Raw genomic sequence first — 24,628 nt, 5'->3', positions numbered from 1 at the left:
TATTAATAAAATTGAAGTAAGTGTTTTGTAATCATAGGCGAAACAGTATACTCTGTTATGTCCATGGCACTGCTCATGTCTATAGGCAACGGTTACCACTTTCCATCAGATGGGCCGTCAGCTTGTTTGCCATTCAAAGTTGTATAAAAAAAAATAATAATTTATTTAAAACTAAGTTTCACCCGCTACTTTGTACGAGTAGATTTCAGAAGTAGGAAAAACTAATACAATAAATTACTTCTAGATAGCGTAACAAGACAAACATATACCAGTTTTTAAAATAGGCCTTCAAGAATACAGCTATGAAAACCGGATCAAATTTGTTGAAAATTTGTTCAGTTTTTGGGTGATCCCGAATCAAACATACAGACAAACAAAAAAACTAAATTTAAATATCTCTCATTGAAAAACATAGTCTAGTTGCAATTTAATGATATTAATAAAATTAAATAAATACTGTTTTGTAATAATTTTTTTATATTTATCACACAAAATTTACACTAATGAATAGTGTAAATTTTCAGTATTGATCAAGTCGTACTTGTGTTTATATTTTAATCTAAAACTTTTGTTTCGCCCACTTGTTCGGAAAATATAGTCTATACTAATGTTTTATCCTATATTTACAATGAACAGTACCATATACATAATAGATAAGGTTAGTAGATTAATCCTTTTTTTTTTTCATTCAAAACTTTCATTTTAATTTCTCTTTGCGTATATACGTCATTTATTCCTGTGTCACTCAGGTGTTATTTTATTTTTTTTTTTGTAAAATAAATTAATCTTACCAAATTAACTAATATAATAAATTCATGGTATCAGTACATGAAAGATATTTAAAAAACAAATATATGAGGGAAGGAGAGAGGATAAGGCCAATAAATGCCAAAACTATAATTGTTAGAAATTTTGTCTGTCTGTCTGTATATTATTTTAGTATCACGCAAAAACTACTACACCAAATTAGATGTAGTTTTCACAGTTGTATGACAATTCTTCGTATTCCTGTTTAACAAAACATTTGTATGTTACATCGCAACGCTGACTAAAATATATTAGATATTGTGATATCCACGATAATAAGCAGCAAACAAAAATATAGTTTGTCATATACTTTACAAGAATAAAATTTACTTCTACATGGGGTTTCAGATATTTTTGTTTTATAACACAGAGTAAACGAGAATGCGGCTCACTTGATAGTAAATAATGACTATCGCCGTTGTCCCCGCAACACCAGTGACATAGCATGTGGTGCCATCGGTTTAATATATACTTAATAACTCTTTTCTTAATTAACTATGTCGTAACGGTTCAAGTATACTGCTGCTGAAGTTGATTCCTAAGCGTGGTCGTGCGTGGAAGAAAGTGGCGGGTTGTAAGGTTGTGAAAATCAGTAGCAGGTATCAATCAACAATTCCTCAGAACATTCCCCATGATATATTGAAATATCTATAAATACATCAGGTAAGGCCTTTTTTATAAAAGCACGTCACGTGCAGAACGTTAAAAAACGAGCGTTTCCTATCTATTTTAACAAGTGATGTCAACAAGTAATGTCATTAGGTACCATACCAAAGTCAGCAAAACTATTAATTAATATATCTTCACCCAATTTTCGCGCCCTAAATGAAAGTCATAAAATATTCTATAGCATAGACGTAGGAAATCTTTCTGCACCTACGAGGAAAAAACTCTCAGAACATTTTTTTTTTTTTTTTGTTTCCGGTATGGTAAAAAAGTTTTTATCATTATGTTACGGCTAGAAAATTTGAAATGGCGGCAACAACATTAATGGGCGTCACTATTTATTTAAATAAATATAATTTAAATTTGAATTTAAAATTGGAAAATAAATTTATAAATAATCAAGCATCAACACAACAAAACAAATTAATATTCATAATTGTGTACAATTATTTATAACTAACTATATCCCGTAGCCTTTCCCGCCTAAATTAGTATATAAAGTATTAAGTTTGGATATAACCTACGTGTATACCAAACTCCAGTCAAATCCGTTTAGTAGTTTTTGCGTGAAAGAGTAATATTCATGCATTTCTCTAGACTTACAAACTTTCATATTTTTAATATTACTAGTATATTTCTATATACTTAACATGAAAATAAATGGAAAATGGTCAAATTCAATGAACTGGTTGCATAGATTTCATACATACATGGATTTCATTTTGCCTAAAGTGACACAGACCTGAATAAGATTTTTTTATTTTTTTTTTATTATATAATTCTGAACATACAGAAAAGACATTCACTTAGCATTGGGAAATAGATATGGGTTTATGTCAATGCTAAATACATTAAGATACGATATTTCACAATACAGTCTCAGCTGCATGAATTAATTATGATAATTCTATTAATATAATAAAATGCAAACAGTAAAGATGGATCGATAGATGGTATTTGTTACTTTTTCACACATAAACTACTGTACGAACTTAAACAAATTTGATACACGGGCATGTTATATTCTAACTCAGCATACGGGATGCTTTATGCACTGATTTATGCGAGTGGAACCGCAGTATACAGCTAGTGTGTCATATCAAGTGAAATTTAAGTTTTTAGTATTCTTCAAAGGATCAATCTTTTAATGGACCTGAATATTTTTCGCAAAGCAACGTTGGTCTAAAAACTACAAAAAAATATTGAGCCTCCCATGCCAACACTGTACCTATATCTATCAAGTTAGTTCCATATTTTTTTTTATGGGTGATAATGAAATAGTAACCCCACCTGCGCTATTGGTATACACCGACGGGTAGTGAAGGATGATAGATGAGGAAATAGTTCAGTTAACGAATCAACAAGAATTGTTCAATGGTTAAACCACGTGGAGATCGACCTGATGGGACATATTGCTAGCAATTAGTTCCCCCCAGTTAGTTCCATATTAAATCCATATTTTTTTATTTCTTTCATTCCTGAGGACTCAGGTGTTATTCCTCTGTACCCAGTAAATTCACGCCATATCCCACCCTTCAAACCGAAACACAGCCATGCAAACACAACTTCTTCACGGTAGATACACGAATGGGACAGAGGTACCCAAGCAATCGACTTTTGTACAAAATCTCCTTCTGGTAGTTGTAGTAGTAATATATCTCTCAATTTAAACGTAAAAATTAACCAGACCTAAGAAATTTTTTAATCCAATTATTTGCAACACTTTCTTATGGTATCCCCTCGGCATATAATTGGCCACCCCTTGCTTTTCCGTGGGTTTCGTAAGAGGCAACTAAGGGTGCTTAATGGCCGAAGAATAGGCAGTAGCGTCCCTCTTAAGACATCTCCAAAGCTTAACTGCGGCTGCTAATCCCCTGCCAAGCGTGGCAACTACTGGCAAAACTTCCCAAGGAGGAGGCTGTTGTTGAGCAGAAGACAGTTAAAGACTGATATGATATTATAATTTGCATCAATGAAAAAATAATCATTTTAGTTGAATAATAAAGAAAAGATATTCTGAAATGACGCAACATTGTAATTTCTTTTGAATATAATAAATGTACATATAAACACGTATAATATTTAATGCATTGACAAATGAAAGGACAGAAAAAGGTCAATTGAATGTGTTTAATTTTATGAAGCCACATCACTATAAAGAGACATTGTCATTCTGTATTCACATCTTAGATTATATAGATAGAGTGTCATACAAATGCTTCCTCAAAAACAGGTCAACTTTTTTATCTATGTGTGCGTAAATCGGGTTACCAGTATGTACATTTAATATTAAGTATGTTGGAAAAATTTATAATGTTAAATTAAAAATAAACGATAAAATAAACAGTACCTAATAATACACAATAATGTATTTTTAACTGAATCATCATTATCGTCATATCAGCCGTTAACTGTCCTCTGCTAAACATAGGCATCCTCCTTGTGGGGTTTTGCCAGTAGTTGCCATGCTTAGCAAAACAGTTGGCAACCGCAGTAAGGCTTTGGTGACATTTTAAGAGGGACGCTGCTGCCCATTCCTTGACAATACAATCCCAGATCAATACAAACACATATTTATACAAGTATCGACTTGCAAATATAGAAAGTGGAAGTAAAATAATTACTAGTAATGGGAACTAACAGCCCCATTGCTAACAATATACCCAGCCTATCAGCTCGGCCTCCATGGTGCCCTCTAGAAACTATATAGTGAATTTTTAGCAAATTCGTCACAATGGCCAGCAGATCCGATGTATTCCTCGCTGACTATCCCATTTTCACCCCAATAAAAAATCGGGGAGAGACATTGTGTTAAATTGCTACATCATCTAAATCCTCAAGTTAGTAAGTAATAATCTAAAAACTGTAAAAAACGCTTCATAAATAATTCCAGTCATAACAAAATCGTCACGAAAATGAAACACACGTTTCGTACTTTATTTTAGTAAGCACGTGGTGCGACATCGGATACGCTGTTTTTTGCTAGACCGGTAACGTTTTAATTTGGGGTGTAAAAAATCATAAAAACGGAGGGTGCTAGTAGGATACACTTATCTTTCGCGCGAGCGATATGTTATCGCATACGGCTATGTTATATATTTTCAAAGTTTGAACTAGCAAATTGATTTATGGGTCTTTAATTGAAATCAAATTAAACTCATTTTTCTAATCACCTTTACATTTCATAAAATGTTATTAAATACTTTTGTAATATTAATTTTTTTGGAACACTGAATAGCAAATATACTGATGACCTACCTAATGGAATGTTGTAACCATCATCGCCTATAGCCATTATTTATATTTATTATAACAAATACTTACTTATAGGCATAGGTACTCGTAATATGGATACGGATCCGATATCTATATACGAATAGTATAATTTTTTGGACAACAGACTTTTAACATATTCGTTATTGGACCAGTATATAGATATTGTAACTAACATATATATATATTGCCATATATTACTCTACCCTTACTTACATTTTACTTACATTGCATACATAATTTAGTTTCTGCTATATAAAGCACAAGTAAGATCCTGTGTGGATCACTGCTCGCATCTATGGGATAGATCCACTGCGTACCTTTTACACGCTCTCGAAGATTTGCAGAGACGAGGTGTCCGTATCGTGAGAAATAAAGAGAAAAAGGTTAGCAAAACTCTAGAACCTCTACAATTACGTAATTAAGTAGCCTCCCTCAGAGTCTTCTACCTATTCCATGGGAAATGCTCAGAAGAACTTAATTCCCTTATTCCACCTTCCTTTTTCCGATATCACACCTAGAAGATAGACCAGCGACTACATCTATACCCGATAGATCACCCACTGTCGCGTACAAATAAGTTTATCAACTCTTACGTGAACTGTAAAGCAACAATATGGAATGATCTCTCCCGTGACGTGTTTCCTTCATCCTATAACCTCAGATCCTTCAAACATAGCATTATAAAATATTTAATGAGCCGGTATAGTGCAGCCAATCATTGAGTGAAATATTCTCTTTTTGGTTGGTCATGTATATACTTGGACCATATTGTGTTCGCTAAGCATGGTGTGGTCACATATCGTGCTTTAATAAAAAATAAAATATAAAAAAAATAGAATTAAAAATCATACTTAAAAAAATATTCAATATTTTTTTAATAACATATAACACAATACTATGCATTCATGTTTTAATACTTAATTTGGCGATTTATGTGCCGAGATTTGTGGTTTTGATTTATTTATTTATTTATATTTATTAGCATGCCACGTGGTACAAATTAGTTTTGATTGTATTAATAATGTTATTTATTTATATTTATCGATTTATTTACTTACATTTACAAACTAAGGGAGTTTGACAGTTCCCAATTCGCTCCCTTAGCAATAGTTATGGGTAACACATAAAAATGTGTATGTAATTGTTTTTGATTTCCACACAACTAGGTACATTTGAGAACCTCAGAACGACATAAACCGTACTGACAACTCTGCTAGCTTGTAAAGACATCCGTCATTCTACGCCCCGCGACGATTTAGCCACCCTTGTTTTAAAAATGCTACTTATATCCAACCAACATAATTAGACCTCCAATTTCCCTCGAATGCACATCATAACACTAAAATTACGCAGAAAATAAAAAATAACGAAGATCTATCTGCAACTGGTCGATTTTCAAGGGTGTAATATGCCATTTCCGTTAAAGATTTTAATGTGTAATGTACCTATCTATTGAAAGAATTTTGTCTCGTTTAATTATTAAGTTATGTACATAATGGTTATCTTGTTGTTCGTAGCATTTTCAGGAAATACTTTCTTAGTGTTTTTAATGCGTGGCAATATCTATATTGTCTCGAGTATATACATGAGGGTATACACATAAGAAATGTCAGTAGCGGTTAGTATCGCGGAAGCAATGCGCGAGGACCGACGTTATACTGCGGAGTTTGTATGCATAAACGAGCCAGTGACAACAAGGTGAATAATCCTCAGTTTATACACATCAGCAATCATCTACCAATAGGCTTTCTATACTTTCATGCCATTATTTCAAATTTTCTTGTGAATCAGTGTCTGTCAGTCAGTGTTTTTAGTTACGAATACTATTAAGAATAGTACTTACCTATATAGTAACATTTACATTTATAATATTACACGTGAAAGTGAGTTTGTTTGTTGACTCTTAGCGACTTATCTGTTTAACCAATCGTCATAAAATTAATTTTCACCAGAGGGAGACTTTGTACAAAAGTCGATTGCTTGAGTACCTCTGTCCCATTCGTGTTTCAACCGTAAAACAGTTGTGTTTGCATGGCTGTGTTTCGGTTTGAAGGGAGGGATATGACTATATAGTATACATATACTAGCTGTATCCCGCGGCTTAGACCGCGTAAACTTATACATAAATTATCCTGTGTACTAAGATGCCCGTGTACCATATTTAATTCAAATCTGTTCAGTACATTTTGTATGAAAGAATAACAAATATCTATTCGTCCATCCTTACAAATTGTCACATGCATAATATTAATAGAACTAGCGAACTGCCCTGGTTTTGTATGGATAGATACATACTTCTAGATGATCTCTAATAGAAGATCTTTAATTTTCGGTTTTAAATAAACAAACAACCCTTTTACTCTGGGGGGAAAGGGATTGTACTAACTATTATACTACTACTAACAATATACCCGACCAGGTCGACCTCCTCGCGGTTCTCCCTGAAAACTATCATGGTTAATTCCTGATGGGCTAACTGACCTGTTTTCATTATCATCTATTACCCTTCACTGGTGCTCCGCCAGCGTATCCCATTAGTGCAAGCGGGGTTACCATAGCATTTTCACCCATAAAAAACCCTTTTACTCTTATTACTCACGGATAATGTAGCTTTGTATAATTAAAAATGTTTTTAAAAGAGATATGGAAAATATTTTTTGAATTTATCAATTACCATCAAAAACTTTATGATATTATTTTAAATAGCTTAAAAATATCACCTCGCATACCGTTTAATGCTAAACAAAGTCTAATAATAGGCCACAAAGTTCCCATTAGAGAGAATCAAACGATGATTTTCCACCTCTGCACCTCTGCAGATATTTATCACCCGACGACAGACACTAACGGGCGATATGTGTTTTTGTGGCCATAACTCATCACAAACCGCCCTTCGACACCTCCCCCTTGGTTCGCTTCCGGGGTTTCGCACAACAGGCAGAATTCCAAAGTGAATTCTTCATACATGTTGCATAGATAATTAGCTCTCTATTTCTGTGTTACAAATGACGATTTGTACAATTCGAATGCCACTAAAGATCAGTCAAATTATCAGTCAAATATAAGAATATGACAGAGGTAAGTAAACATACACTTTTAATAATTACTCCTCTTCATCCAAAGGTTGCCTGAAAAAGAACGCTTTTAGCAGTAAAGTCGCCCATTGTCATCTCACAATAATGTTTTCTCGTAATTGTTTGTATCTATTTATAATAAGTTTACTATTGTAATCTTTTGGAGGAAATAATAAAGTGTATCTATCTATCTATCTAAATGTACAAAAGCGAATTACTCTAAAATAGTTCTCTTGTGGAACCCAAAGTTCAAAGGAGCATCAATGTCAGCGAGTAGAGAGGTGTAAAATATTGTGACAATTTTCAAATAAAAAGAGCTACATAAACTTAAGTTTATACATAAATAATTATACCATATTTAATCGTACACACATATATACGTATTTTAATTATACTATTATTACATGCTTATTTTAATAAAAAAAAAGGTTAAGCAAACTTAGATACTTATCTATAATCTGTTTCAATGGAATTGAATGAAAATGTTACTAAGTTTTATTAAAATTATCACAGAAATACTCTTTAAATGAAATTAATAAAAAATCAAAACATTCAATTAAGTAACCTTTTTTTTATAATTTGTAATACTACTACTAAATCTCCCAAGAGGGAGGCATATGTTCGGCTGTGGACAATTAACGGCTGATATGATGATGATGATGATGACTACGTCTATCACCGTATGATCTCGACATAGAATAGGCCACCCCTCCCTTTCCCGTGGGTGTCGTAAGAGGCAACTAAGGAAGCTTAGTGGTTGAATGGTCGAGGGATGGGCAGAAGTTTCCCTCTTAAAACATCACCAAAGCCAAATTACGGTTGCCAAGCCGCCTGTCAAGCTTGATAACTACTGGCAAAACCCCACAACTGGGCGAGGTTTATGTTCAGCAGTGGACAGATTTTTTTTATGTATAATAATGGAATGATAACCCCGCCCCCGCTATCATATATATATATATATATATATATATAAATATATATATATATATTTTCATATATAATCACGATAATTTCCAGTGGAGACCGCGTGGAGGTCGACTTGATAGGGTGTATTGCTAGTTATAGGGAAATCACACCCCATTACTAACAATCCCTTTCCCCCCAGCAATGGACAGTTAACGGATGATATAATGATTACTACTATTCGACATCATCAGAATGTCTTATAGTTATAATAAATATATAAATAAATCTTTATTTTCTTAATTTTTAATCTAAAAAATAGAAAATATATAATTCACCAATTGGGAGTGGACAGAATCTGTACTAATATGTACCCTGCGTTACGGTATTCTGCCCCCACACTCGGCCCCTGACTGTACAATGAACAGATGCGTAAATCATAAGATAAAAAGCAATTATAAAAATTAAAAAAGGTACAATATTATGAAAATCAGGTACGTAATTCCAAGTATAAACAATAACTATACCAGCCATCATATTCCACCTGGTTTAGATTACTCTGTGTGTGTATATTTTTTTTTTTTTTTTTTTTTTTTTTTTTTTTTTTTTTTTTTTTTTTTTTTTTGCGGGTAGATGTGTAAGAAGTAACAGCTAAAATTTTTGTCTCCAAATATAAGTGTTATTTTAAATTATATATATTGTATAAGTGGTTATATATTTATGTGTATATTAATAGTCTAGCTAATATCTACCTGCAGTGATATTATTTCCTTTCTTTCACTCCTATAATCTCATAATGGACGCACTACAACAATCAATGAACACAATGATGGAGCTTCTTAACGCAAAGATGGTAACATTCCAAGAGGATCTCCAAAGGATAAGTACTACACCAGCCACAATCTCCTCATTGGCGGCAGACTTCACCGCCTTTCGGTCATTTGCAGCTGAGGTGATGAACAACCTACAACATCAGGTACAAATACTTGCACGTCAAATGGAACAACTTGAAATGCGCAGTCGACGCAAAATCTTGCTGTTCCATGGGGTTCAAGAGCGTGGGAGCGATGACTCTGCTTCGGAAGTAGTCAGAATTGTAACTGAGCACTTTAAACTTCCTGACTTCTCTGCAAATGACATCATAGAAGTCATCGTCTGGGATATGACAAACCAAATATTTTAGTAAAATAAGTGCAGCTACTAATAAAATATGGTTTGCTAAGATATTGAAGGATATATCACTATGTCAGAATTCCCCAAGTCTAGACATGATGCATTCATGGCTGCTCGTCAACAGTTCGGAGTGAAGAGATGTTGGACTCGGGACGGCTATGTGATTGTAATTACATCAGATGGTTTAAAACACCGAGTCAGTACTGTCGACGAAGTTCAAAAACTCATCCAGGTTTCTGCTGCAGTACCAGTAGATTCAGGTACCACAAAGGCTTTAGGAAAGACAGACCCCGCCAAGGTCACTGCTGCTGCTTCGTCTCGCCTAAAACGGGACAAGAAGAAATGACGGGATATTGTACCTAAAATAATCTTATTGTTATTGTTGCTAAACATGACTTAAATGTACTATCATGATTATTGTTTTATGTACCTACGCTTATCACTAAATGTTAATAATGCCCATCCGTTACGCTATTTTTTTTTTTTTTTGTTATATGTATAGTTTTTTTCACTGAGGAAGGTATCGTTGATTAATGTATATTAAAGTAAACATTGACTATTATTCCGCTGACAGATTGGAGCAAAGAACACCTATACCTCCATATTAGAGAGACTAAGTTAGAGTTAGAATTTTTTTTTTTTCTACCTACACCTTTCAATTAATATATTATGTATCTGTCAATATCATACTAGCTGTCAACAGTCAAAAGTATAAGGCTAGGACCACAAGCACTGTTCTTAATCTATGATTATAATGTACATGAAATAGGGTGACTGAGATATTTATTGTGTTACATTCATTTTCACTTATTATTTTTTACTCTAAATAATGTGCGTAATTTTAATTCAACTTTTATATTGTATCTACATAACTTTCCACTGATGGGTAGATATAGCAACCTTGTAGCATTTGCATTTTTTTTCTGTTTTTTTTTTAAGTTTGTATTTTCTTTTGTTGATTTATTATTATTTTTTTTTTATTATAATTTATATTATTATTTTTGTTGCACACAAATATGAATGATGAACTTGACGAAAGTTACCATACAATCTTCTCAGCTACAGATGATAGTTATCACAGTGTTTCTACATCTTTAGATGAAATCTTACAAACTAAATTCTTGGACGTTCCTAACAATTTCAATGTCTTACATATTAACGCGCAGAGCATACCAGCACATTATCCTGACATGTTAACGTCTTTCAATGTAAAAAATATCCACGCTATTCTTGTCTCCGAGACATGGTTGAAGCCATGTCTCCCTTCCCCTTCATACTCTTTACCAGGGTTTAATTTAATTCGCAACGATCGTACTGGCAAGGGTGGTGGTGGTGTTGCTATTTATCTTCGTTCCCATATTCCCTATAATATAGTTTGCTCTTCAAATAGTCTTGATCCTTCAAAGGAAGCCGAATATCTTTTTATTGAAGTCTCCTCTCTCACTCCAAAGTTTTACTAGGAGTTTTTTATAGTCCGTCTTCCACTATTAATTATTTTTTTCCTTTAGAAAATCTTCTAGAAAACATAATTCCCTCTTATGAACACACAATTATTATGGGAGACTTCAATACTTGTCTCCTTAAAAATGACTATCGATCAAATTGCCTCATGAAAGTAGTTGACGCCTGCAATCTCGATATTTTACCGCTTCAAGCTACCCATTTTTTCCCTAATTGCTTACCTTCTTTACTTGATCTTATCATAGTTTCCTCTCCTCTTCTCGTCGCAAAGCATGGCCAATGTACTGCTGATGCATTCTCTTGTCACGATCTCATTTTTCTTTCTTTCAAAACCCGTCCCCCAAAACATAAACACAAAATCCTTATGCAGCGTAACTTCGGAGCCATAGATATTGATCTTCTGCGAAGGGAAGTACTGGATATGGACTGGGCATTAGTTCATAGTGCCAATACTGTTGATGATCAGATCGTAATATTTAATAATCTCATCACTGAGGTTTACGACCGTCATGCGCCTGTCCGTCCAGTGCGTGTTAGACATCTACCTGCACCTTGGTTGACAGATGAAATTAAAACCATTCAGGCGAAAAAGAACAGAGCCAAGTCTAAATTTAAATCTGATCCCACAAAATATCGTGAACAGTATATACGTGTTAGAAATCACTGTAATAAGGTGTGTAGAGAAGCTCAACGACGCCACTTTCATAAATCTGTCGAAAATGGCAACCCAACCAAAGTTTGGAAATTTCTGAAGTCGGTGGGGATTGGTAAGAACCAAAGTTATGGCTCCCAAAATATTGATATTAACAGCCTTAATAGGCATTTCTGCTCTTCCGCTGTTATTGATAACACCACTAAAACAAACACGATTAATTACCTTTTTTCTATTCCAATCCCTGACTATTCGCCCTTTTTCTTTACTCCAGTTGCGGACTGTGATGTTGAGAAGAGCCTGCTAACTATTTGCTGTGGGGTCAGATGACATAAGTCGTACTATGATCCTTCCCATTCTTGACATTGTCCTTCCCATTATTACATTGGTTTTCAATAATTCCTTGTCCTCGGGAGTTTTCCCTTCTGTCTGGAAAAACGCACATATACTTCCTCTCCCTAAAAAACCCAATCCAACATCTTTTTCAGACTTCCGTCCAATTTCCATTCTTCCATTTCTTTCTAAAGCTCTCGAGCGACTTGTCCATCAACAACTAAATGAATTCCTATCCAAGAATGATCTTTTTAATCCCTTCCAATCAGGTTTCCGTGCCGGTCATAGTACGACTACTGCTCTTGTCAAAATCACCGACGATATCCGTCATGGTATGGAAAACTCACAGCTTACGGTTTTAACATTGTTAGACCTAAGTAATGCTTTTAATACTGTCGATTTTGATATATTATTAGGAAGATTGCGTTCTCTCAACATATCTCCAGCCGTAATTGAGTGGTTTCAAAGTTACCTGAATGGGCGCCAGCAACGCATTCATACTGAAGATAGCTCTTCATCATGGTGTCGCACGCTAGCTGGTGTACCTCAGGGTGGCGTCTTATCTCCTTTACTTTTTTCGTTATTTATTAACACCATCACTATTCAACTTCGCTCTTCCTACCACCTTTATGCAGATGATCTTCAAATTTACTCACACGCTCCATTTCATGAGTTAGACTCTGCAATATATTCAATAAACAAAGATCTGGCACACATTTCGAGCTGGTGTAAGTCATTTGGATTAACTGTAAACCCTAATAAAACGCAGGCTATTATTATCGGGAGCCCCAACTATATTTCAAGAATTTGCTGGGAAAATCTGCCTAATATAATGTTCGACGGGATATCTGTGGACTATAAAGATTTTGTAAAGGATCTCGGAATATATCTTGACAGAACGCTATCCTGGAGCACCCAAATAACAGAGATCAGTAGGAGGGTCTTTGCGATTGTGGGCTCACTCAGAAGATTACGTATTTTTACCTATGGCCACTAGAGTTGCGCTTGCTCACTCCCTTGTCCTTCCTGTCCTTGACTATGCTGATACCTGCTACATTGATCTCACCGAAGACCAACTTAATAAACTTGAGCGTCTCCAAAACCTGTGTATTAGATTTATATTTGGACTTCGTAAATACGACCACATCTCTAATTTTCGCACTCAGCTCAAGTGGCTCCCAATACGTCGACGCCGAGATTGGCATATATTATCTCTTCTTTATTCCATTCTATTCAATCCTCTTACACCTCACTATCTTAAAGAGCGATTTATATTTCTCGGTGAAGTTCAGAGTCACGCTTCGCGTACCTCAAATAGTCTCCGTTTAAAAACCCCAGCACATACCTCCGTGTACTACACCAAATCCTTTTCCGTTCAGGCAGTGCGCCTATGGAACTCACTGCCACCGTCTATACAGAGTGCGCAATCCTTGGCTTCGTTTAAAGGACAAGTCAAATCACATTTTCTTTCACTGTAGTTACTCTTTTCCACTCCTTTGTAATTTTTGGACTAGATTTGTCATATTTCCTTGTGTGTGCTATGTATGTATTTATATGTGTATGTTTATGTATTTTGTATGTATGTTATATGTGTATATGTATGTATATATATATATGTATGTGTATGTGTATGTATGTATGTATATATATTGTTATAGTAAGTAGTTTAATAAATTATATGTATTTGATATTTTTGTGCATTACATGTTTTTGTATTTTATGCACGAAAATTGTTGATTCACTCTTGCGCCATATTTTCTATCTGTTCTCCCTTAACTAAAGGTTGTCTGTAAGAGATTGCCCTAGCGATAAGACCGCCTTTTGTACCTTTATGTGTATACTCGTATTTCAATCTGTATTTATGTTACTGTATTACACTTAAATTATTCACTTGTCATTGTATATTTTTATTTATGGTGCAATAAAGAGTTAAATAATAATAATAAATAATATATATATATATATATATATATATATATATATATATATATATATATATATATATATATAAAACCATTCTACGTAATGTAAAATGAACTCAGCTTACGGTTTTCAGAAAGCATACAATGTCTTTTTTATTGTTTTTTAAATATTTCGTGACTTTATATTTGCAATTGTAGTGAGATTCTATATATTATATGTGTAAGAAATATATAATGCCAATTAACAAAGTTAAGTCAATTATTTATTTGTTTACATATTCAACAATTAAACGTGAAGTCAAACAACGCATGATTGCGAATTAAAGATCCTAAGATCAAATCCCATGCCTAAACCATAAAAATAAAGAGTATTATTATTATTATTATGCTTAATCTATGCAATTTTTCAATATCACATTTCAATCATTTACTATGCTTCAAACTTCTTACTTACTTCGGAGGGCACGTATATTCGTTATCCGATAAATACATAGACCTTGGCATACAACTATAGAACAAAGGTACGCAAGTAGCAGTTGCAGTATACCTTATTTTTATAATAATAATAATAATAACGTCTCGGAACAGAACCTAGCCGACAGAGTTCGGTACATACAGCGCTCTGGTATGTTTAGCGCGACCGAACTCGAACGATTGCGAAGTGAAGTTGTTCCAGAAGCAAACTCCGCGACCGTAGAGCAACCCATCTCAGACGTGCTACCTAGCGTAGAGGTGGTTGCCGAAACGCTTTCAGAAGCGGATGCGGACGGAACAACTTCCCAGGATATAGAGCATATGAGGAGCATACTAGACGAGGCGATTCTAGAGATCCGAAGAACTCCCCTCGAAGAGAGACCGAAGCTTCCCCGGATATATCTAAATGTGGCGACGCGGGATGCCATTGAGGCCACAAATGGACTGCTGCCTCAGTACCTTGAGGGCAGCGGTGACCTGGGAGAGACGAGTTCAATCCTGTTTGGCGCTGCGTTGGCAGTATGCCGATATACCGGCGCAAAAATGCCCCGGGCTGGACGTAATATCCAAAGGGATAATATGAAACCAGCCTGGAAAAGAAGGATTGAACGACGGATCGCCCAGGCCAGAGTCCTCATTGGTAGACTGCTCTGCTTCAGGGAGGGCAACACACGCCCGAGAATTATGCGCTCCGTAAAAGAGGCCTTTGCTGGGACAGGTGTACGTCTGTTCCAGCCGGACTTCGGGCACAAACTTACGGAGCGCATAGATGAACTGAAGCAGAAGATCGCTGCATGGGGGAAGCGACTCCGACGGTACTCTGAGAGGGTTGAGAGGTATCAACAGAATCGCCTCTTTATGAGTGATCAACGGAAGTTTTATAGGAACTTGGAGCGCCCAAAACTACAGCCCACAGGACAAAGACCCGAAACAGCCAATTTCGTCGCCTTCTGGAGACAGCTGTGGTCTGAACCTGTGGAACATGAGGAGGGCGCATGGATGCACGATGTTGAGGAAGCATGTGCTCGAATAACGCCGATGAACGCCATTGCCATTACGGAGGAAGACGTGGTTGCCGCGATCCGTCGGGCTCCGAACTGGAAAAGTCCGGGAATCGACGGATTGCAGCACTACTGGTTAAAGGCGTTCTCGGCCAGCCATGCGACCTTAACTATGCAATTCCAGAATGCCCTCGAAAACAGGTCGCTCCCGAATTTTCTTACAACCGGGATCACTCATTTAGGTCCCAAGACGGACGATACCGCGGATCCATTTAAATAGCGCCTCATCATTTGTCTTACGACAATATATAAGACGTTAACATCCGTTCTGAGCGCTAAGATCTCTCGTCATGTGTACGAGAATAAGATCCTTCTAGCGCTCAGAACGGATACGAGCCGCGGATCGAAGGAGCTGCTCCTCATTGATGCTGTCGCTGGCCACGTGGTCAAGCGGAACCGTCGGAATTTCTCCGCCGCCTGGATAGATTATAAAAAGGCGTTCGATTCCGTGCCCCATTCATGGCTCCGGAGGATACTCGAGCTGTACAAGATCGACGGTACAGTTCGAGTGTTCTTGGAGGCATGCATGGGGCAGTGGACGACGATCCTGACTATCCAGGGCGAGCGATTGACGGATACCGCTGACCGGATAGAGATAAAGAGGGGAATATTCCAGGGCGATTGTTTGAGTCCACTTTGGTTTTGCCTGTCCCTGAATCCACTCAGTACTTTGCTGGAGAATTCGGGGACTGGATTTCAGTATCGGAGAGGAGGTACACGAGTGTCTCACCTTCTGTACATGGATGACTTGAAACTGCTAGCTCCGAGCGTCGAACGCCTGACGGAGCTGCTAAATATCGTAAACGATTATAGCAGCTCTATTAGGATGGCGCTCGGAATAGACAAGTGCGCGGTCCTCCATGTGCAGAGGGGACGTGATCAAACTGGAAGGGATCGCCACAGATCCTCTAATTAAAACCTCTCCGAGGCTGAAACATACCGGTATCTGGGCATGTCACAAAACATCGGAGTGAAGGAGACGGATATGAAACAGTCAGTCCGCGAGGAATTTTTTGCGCGCCTTACAAGAGTACTGAAAAGTTCTTTGTCGGGCGCCAATAAAATCCGAGCTTATAACGGCTGGGTCATACCCGTACTCCTTTACACTTTTGGCGTGCTCAGATGGTCTCAAACCGATCTCGAAGCCCTGGATCGGAAAGTCCGCACAACTATGACCCTCCATAGAATGCATCACCCGAAATCGTCAGTCATGAGGCTGTATATCCCGCGGAAGGCTGGTGGTCGAGGCTTGTTAAGTGTTAAGACCATGCACAACCGCGAGGTTGACAGCCTCAGGACATATTTTCTGGAGAAAATAGACGAGGGTTTGCATAGAGAGGTCATAGAATGTGACAAAGGATTCACCCCTCTTTCTCTGGCTAAAGAGTACTGGCTAAAACCCGAAGTTTTGGGTACCTCTCAGCGGGAGGCCGTATGGAAAGAGAAGGAGTTGCACGGAAGGTTCTTCAAAGCCCTTCACGGGCCGTACGTAAACACGAAGACCTCCGTGCACTGGCTACAGTTCGGTGATCTCTTCGGAGAGACCGAGGGTTTTGTCTGTGCAATACAGGATCAGGTGGTTAAGACGAACAATTACCGATAGCACATTCTGAAGGATGGCACTGAGGACATCTGTCGGGCATGTCGCCATCCCGGAGAGTCACTCAGACATGTGCTTTCGGGTTGTTCAGCTCTTGCCAACACTGAGTACTTGCACAGGCACAACCAGGTAGCCAAAATACTCCATCAAGAGCTAGCTCTGAAGTACGGCCTCGCGAATGAGAGGTTGCCGTACTATAAGTACGAGCCCCAGCCGGTCCTCGAAAGCGATAGCGTAGGCTCTATTGGGACCGATTCATCATCACGGACAGGACCGTTCTTGCGAACAAACCTGATATCGTGGTGATGGATCGGGCACTCTCGAGGGTGTTTTTGGTGGATGTCACCATACCGCATGACGAGAACCTCGTGAAAGCCGAAACCGAGAAGAAGAGAAAATATCTCGACCTGGCTCACGAGGTGACCGAAATGTGGGGGGTGACATCTACCGAAATCATCCCAATCGTTATGTCGGTGAACGGTCTTATCCCAACCAGTCTGGAACAACATCTCAGACGGTTGGGATTCCGAGGCGGCTCACTCCCGGGAAAGATGCAGAAAGCGGTGCTCTTAGATTCTGCCCGCATTGTACGCCGGTTTCTCTCCCTGTTAACCCCGGCCGACTGTGCTTCTGCCGGGGGTTAGTTGCCATCTCCTCTCCTTAAGAGGGGAGATGAGAATTTTAGTGAAATTTAAAAAATAATAATAATAAAATAATTTATTCAGCTACAAAACATAACAATATTAATGACAATTTTATACATTAAAATAATAATTCTGTGGCAGCAGCTGCAACGGTCCCCACTCAACTTAAGATGTGTGTGGTCACCACTACCACTCAATAAGTAGCATTCGAGAAACAGGATTAAATCTATAATCACTATTAACTGGACCTTATAGAAGATATCAATATTATATATGAATGTATTATATATATATATATATATATATATATATATATATATATATATATATATATATATATATATATATATTTCCATTGCTATATATATATATATATATATACTACGTAATTCAAGTTTGTGTAGCCTGCATTTGCTGAAGTAGAAGTATGGCCTATATCTCCGCGCTGGTGCCAGTAAGGCGTGTTGATCGACCCGTTAACAGGGTCATCTCATTAGCTCACTCGTTCGTATGAGATAATGCGCCCTCCGTTTTCAGTTCACTGAAATGTTATACCATTATTTGAAACATGTCATGCATAGATTAATGACTCCGAATGTCTAGTAGTGTTATTAATTTTATATTAATTTATGGTATTATGGCAAACGACATTTTAATAATGAGCACATTAAAACCCATTGCTTATACTCTGTAAACTCGACCTCTATACGGTTCCCAGTGGAAACCATCGTGCTTAATTCTCACAGAATTCTTCATGATGGGCTAACTAACCTTTACCTTCACCTATCACCTCTCACTGGTGCCCCGCCAGCGTATACCGATAGCGCAGGCGGGGTTTACCATTCCATTTTCACCCATTAAAAAAAACCAATATCTTAAAATATTCAGTTAAAAGTTTACTCCTGTATGGATCCTACAATTTTATTTACGCAGCAATTCGTAGAATATAGATAGATAGCATAAAATTAATAAATAATAATTTATTCTATTAAATTTGAACACTATCTTATCTGAAATCATGAATTATGGAATATTTTCATTCATCGATTCGCAATTAGTGTCGGAAATGTTAGTTTTATCAATGTAGAGTCGACCATTGATGGCGTTACGTACTGCATATTAAATTAAGTAGGCAAGTCCGCGCACTATAAAATAGTCTTTAGTCTAAGTCAAAAGGCTAAAGCGATAAAAAAACGATTACATTTACGACTACATTACAAACATGGCTTTATACATACATAAAAGGCGTCTAAGAGAACTTAATGGTCGAGGGATAAGCAGAAGAATAAGAAGAATAAAATAAAGTCTTTTAAACAATTGTCCTCCTAGGTTTATTGTAAAATATTACTATAATAATACTGAGCTTGTTTGTTATCTGTTAACGTAGATAGATAGGTACTCTTTTATGTTTCCTTCAAAAGTACTATACCGATTGGGACACAAAGACTATGTTTTTGGTCAGTCAACATATCTCGGTGACAGGTCGAAATGAAATCGCGGGTAAAAGGTAGTTAGACTGTAAACGACATTTCATGTTCTATGCAAAATAACGTTTATATGATAAGTTTGCGTGACCAAAAATACAGATTTATAGAATTCCATTAAAATAAGTAACACTAAATACTAATAAAAAATATATGGGCTAGGTACAGTAAGAATACTTATGTATACTTAAATGTATGTAAAAAATTGCTTTTTTTTATATGGGTGAAAATGGAATGGTAATTCTGCCTGCGCTAACGAGATACGCTGGCGGAGCACCACTGAAGGGTGATCTATGAGAATGAAAACAGGCCAGTTAGCCCATCATAATGAATTCATCAGAAATTAACCATGATAATTTTCAGGAAGAACCGTATGGAGGTCGACCTAGCCAGGTCGACCTCCATACGGTTCTCTCATTGCTAGTATTCTTATTGCTAGGACTCTCATTGCTAGTAATATACCCAGCCGGGTATATTACTAGCAATGAGATTCTTAGTCTTCATTACTAACAATCCCTTTCCCTCCTGTAAAAATATTCTAGGTATGATTTTGCCTAATGTCCATTTGTTTCTACTTTGCAAGGTATTATAAGTATTTATTATTTCATAAATAATACCTAGGTTGAAATAATGCCCACCGCCGAAATAAAAATATTTCAACCTCGCCTACGTTGAAACATTTTTATTCCGGCATGATTCGAACCCACTGTTTGCTATCCGGGCCGAGTATATTTTCAGTTACATTGTAGAAGGATGCCATCAATAATAATTGTCAAATATTTCAAACAACTTTTTCAAAATTTTGACGTAGGTAATTACCAAATGCAAATTTACGCATTTGAAATATTTTCAAATAGGTAAATTATATTAATTTGAAATCTTGCAAACAACAATTTAAGTGCCTATCGTTCATGATATACACCTAACAATGCGATATATAATACTATATATATCTTAGGATAATATTAGCAAATTGTTCCACGTTCGTTGACGTTTGAGGAAAACATACAGCCATATTTCTCATGGTGATTCATATGGGAACTAAAAAATCTGACCGAGTGTAATTTCAAACAACTTAGTTGCGAGTGCCGAATATCTGGTAAGCACTTAAAAAGTACATACAAATATACAAATTAAATAATTGTTCGTAAGCAATCAATTATTTAGGAGGTTAGGTATTAGTTGAAGTATGGTTGCTTACTTATTCTATGTACCTATTCGTGGATCGCATGAATGATGCAAGAACACCGGATGCTCTGTACGTGATTAATTACATGAAATTAATTACTGTTCGTTTTAATAAACACACAGATAATAATCACATATATATAAAAATATAAATATAAAAATATATACATATATAATAAATAAAATATTACTCTATACCACATATATAAGGCAAATATATATATATTCTATATATGGATAACTATATATATATATATATACCCAACCAGGTATCCTCGCGGTTCTCCCTAAACTATCATGGTTAATATTTTATGAATTCATCATGATGGGCTTTTATTTTCCTGTTTACATTCTCATCTATCATCCTTCACTGGTGCTCCGCCAGCAAATTTCGTTAACGCAGGCGGGGTTACCATACCATTTTCACCCATCAAAAAAAAATCAAGACAAACCTATATGTGAATGAACACAAAATATTACTTAAACCGAAAATGCTTTACAATTATTAATGCTTAACTTGGATACTTAGTTTTTAAATTATAATATCAAAAGTGAGAAACCTTTGTGCTAAATAAAGTCCGTGTCCGTATTATGAAGATATTTAGGAAAAAATAAGATTTCGAATTGTCCAAGGTTACCTAATTAAGATTGTGTTCCACTAAAAACTGACTTCAGTTGTGGCAAAGCCCATTTTTTTGATATCTCAAAACTAAACTACAAACTCATATATGGGACCAATCTGCAAGTACTGATCCTAAATTCCGTCATCCAAAACTCCCTTTACTAAAGTGCTCTTTCCCAAACTTTGTTTTTAGCGGACGCACTTTGTGCCGTGCAATATGAAGAGAAAAAAAACTGTAAGTACTTATATATCCTTTCAGACGCGAAAAGAATTTTTCAAAATTGTTTACGTTTGACGGCGTTATAAATCACAAACATTTAAAAAAATACAACCGAATTGAAAGCTTCCTTCTTTTTGAAGTCAATTGCAACAAGGAATATTTTATTCAGATATACAAGTACAATAGCAACATCGTAAGTATAACTGACCAGTAAGGTCATTTCATCTAGCGCATAGTTTTTTTTTTAATAGATGATAATGGAATGGCAAACTCGCCCGCGCTAATGGTATACACTAGCGGGGCAGCAGTAAGGAATGACAGGTGAGAATGAAAAGGCAGGTCAGTTAGCCCATTGTGATGAGATTCAGCACAATGGTTTCCAGAGGAGACCACGTGAAAGTCGACCTGACAGGTTATATTGCTAGCAATAGGACTGGTGGTCCGCATTACTAACTATCCTTTCTCCTTAAAACGTGTAGATTTCTTTAAAGGGTGATCATGGAATGGCAGCCACGCCTGCGTTATTGGTATACGCTGACTGGGCACCAGTGGGGGAAGGGATTGTTAGTAACGGGGCGGTTAGTCCCCTTCGCTATCAATATACCTTGTCTGGTCGACCTCCACGCGGTTCCCCCTGGAAGCCATCGTGACTAATTTATCGTTGAATTCGTCACGATGGGCTAACTGACCTGCCTTTTCATTCTCAACAATCATCTCTCACTGGTGGCCTGCTAGTGTAAAAGTAGATCAGTTGTTAGCTCATCGTGAATTTTACAAAAATTAAGCACAATGGTTTCCAAGAAGGACCGCATTGAGGTTGACTTGTTAGTGAGGATATATTGCTAGCAATAGGGCTGTTAGATCCCATTACTAACAATTCCTTTCCTCTCCTCCAATATGTAGGTTAGTATACTACAAAGTCTAACAAAACCACCCTTGAAAATGTCTTTAAATAAAATTATATACAGCTCGCAATAAAACACAAGGTTTGACTACGGTTGCCATCCCGCCTGCTAAACGTAGCAACTACTGATCCAACCCCCTAAGGGGAGGCCTAAATTCAGCAGTGGACAGTTACCGTCTGATATGATGATAATGAATAAAAACACAACGAAGCAATAACAAAATTCTGCAAAATAAAATGTTTCTTGACAAAATTATCTACAGAAATGTAAATCAAATAAAAAATTTCAGCAAAGTTGTGCAGTGACACGGCGTGACGGAGCGCGTAGGTAACTGTTATGCGTCGCAGCTAATTAGAATGTTTAGCGGCGACCCGTGACGGGACCCGGGACCTCCGTGACAGCCAACCAACTGTTACAACACTAAATATCTTAACTATTCAACTCGATTCCTTTAAGCTAAGTTCACCATTTTTATAAACATAAAAGATTTACGCTATGGAGTAACAGTAAACGTATTTAAGAATAAAGACTTTCTGCTATGATTTAATTAATATTTACAACTTATAAGAGAAGAGCATTAAATACTAAAATCGATGGAGTTAATTAACGATTGAGTGGTACTCAAATAAGGTTCAACTAAATTGCGTTATGTTTATGTCCAGAAGCATAGATTATATATCTGGGTCCTAATAATTAATATATTATTTATCTATGTCCAGAATTATTTTACCGTTTACTGTCCACTGCTGACCATAGGCCTCCCCCATATAGACTGCCATAAGGTACAGTCACTAGCCACCTGCATTTACTGACTGCCTGCAATGCATTTAAAGTCGTCGCTCCATCTAGCGAGGGGTTGTCCTAGACTGCGTATGCCTGTATGTGGTCGCTCTTCAAAAAAACCTTTCTTTCCCATTGGTTGCCGGTTCGTCGAGTTGTGACCAGCGCATTGGCACTTCAGCGTACTTATGTTAAACTATTATTTTAATTACCCACCTTAGATTATTTGACTGACTCTTACTGGTAGATAACGCCATATGGTGTTAAGTTCACCTTTTACACTGACAGGATTTATTAGTTCAATAAATAAATAAATGATTGTCTCTGATCTGCGTTGTACATAAAATAATCCTTAGATGAATTGATATTACCAATATAATAATTATCAATAATCACGCTACTTGGCAATCGATGACTAATTTAACATTTCATATCAAATCAATACAAAAAGGCTAAATCTATCTACGTCACTTGTTTTCCCATACAAAAGGAGTAAAGGGCAAATTTTACATATAATTGTTTATTCAACAAAATCTAATATTTATTACTTACTTATTGTATTAAAATACGAATAGGCACACATACACATATATAATATATATACATATGTATAAGTGCATAAAATTATCATGTACTATTGGTTAAAAGGTGTGATTTCAGTCTTCTCTTAAAGGAAGTAATGGAAGGACTATCCCGTATGTCAGCAGGTAGCCTGTTCCACAGTTGCGCAGCACGAAATGTGAAAGAGTTTCCAAAAAAATGGGTCTTACAAAAAGAGAGTTCTAAGACTTTGGACTGGACCAGACAAATACGCTTGGGACGTTTGGGAGGGAGCAGGATTCGAAACCGGGAGCGGAGATAAGATGGAGAGTTGGGATTATTAAGAATATTATAGAGAGTGGAGAGATTGTACATATTATGTCGAAGTCGATTTGGGAGCCATTTTAACTGAGCGCGAAAAGCGAAGACATGTTCATACTTATGTAGACCGAAGACAAATCTGATAGCTAAATTTTGTAGGCGCTCAAGTTTATTCAGTAGCTCCTCTGTCACATCCAAAAAACTAACGTCGGCATAGTCCAGAATAGGAAGCAGGATAGATTGAGCCAGCATGATTTTGATTCTGATAGGAAGGAAATATTGAAGTTGTTTGAGCGAGTGAAACGAGAAATGCAATCGCTTACTAATGTCGTTCACATGAGAGGACCAAGAGAAGTTGCTGTCCATAATTAAATCTAGGTTTTTTAATTTGTCGGTATATGCTAAGGGAACACCGTTATTAACTAGTGGTGGCACTTGAGACATATCGAGCTTGCCTCTAAGCCTGCTATTGCCTACAATAATGGCTTGAGATTTCGATGGATTAACAAGAAGGCCAAAAGC

This window comes from Galleria mellonella, unplaced genomic scaffold, assembly GCF_026898425.1.
Source record: "Galleria mellonella isolate WM207_F2 unplaced genomic scaffold, CSIRO_AGI_GalMel_v1 utg40, whole genome shotgun sequence".
Classification (NCBI taxonomy): Eukaryota; Metazoa; Arthropoda; class Insecta; order Lepidoptera; family Pyralidae; genus Galleria; species Galleria mellonella.
This window is presented reverse-complemented; position numbering follows the sequence as displayed.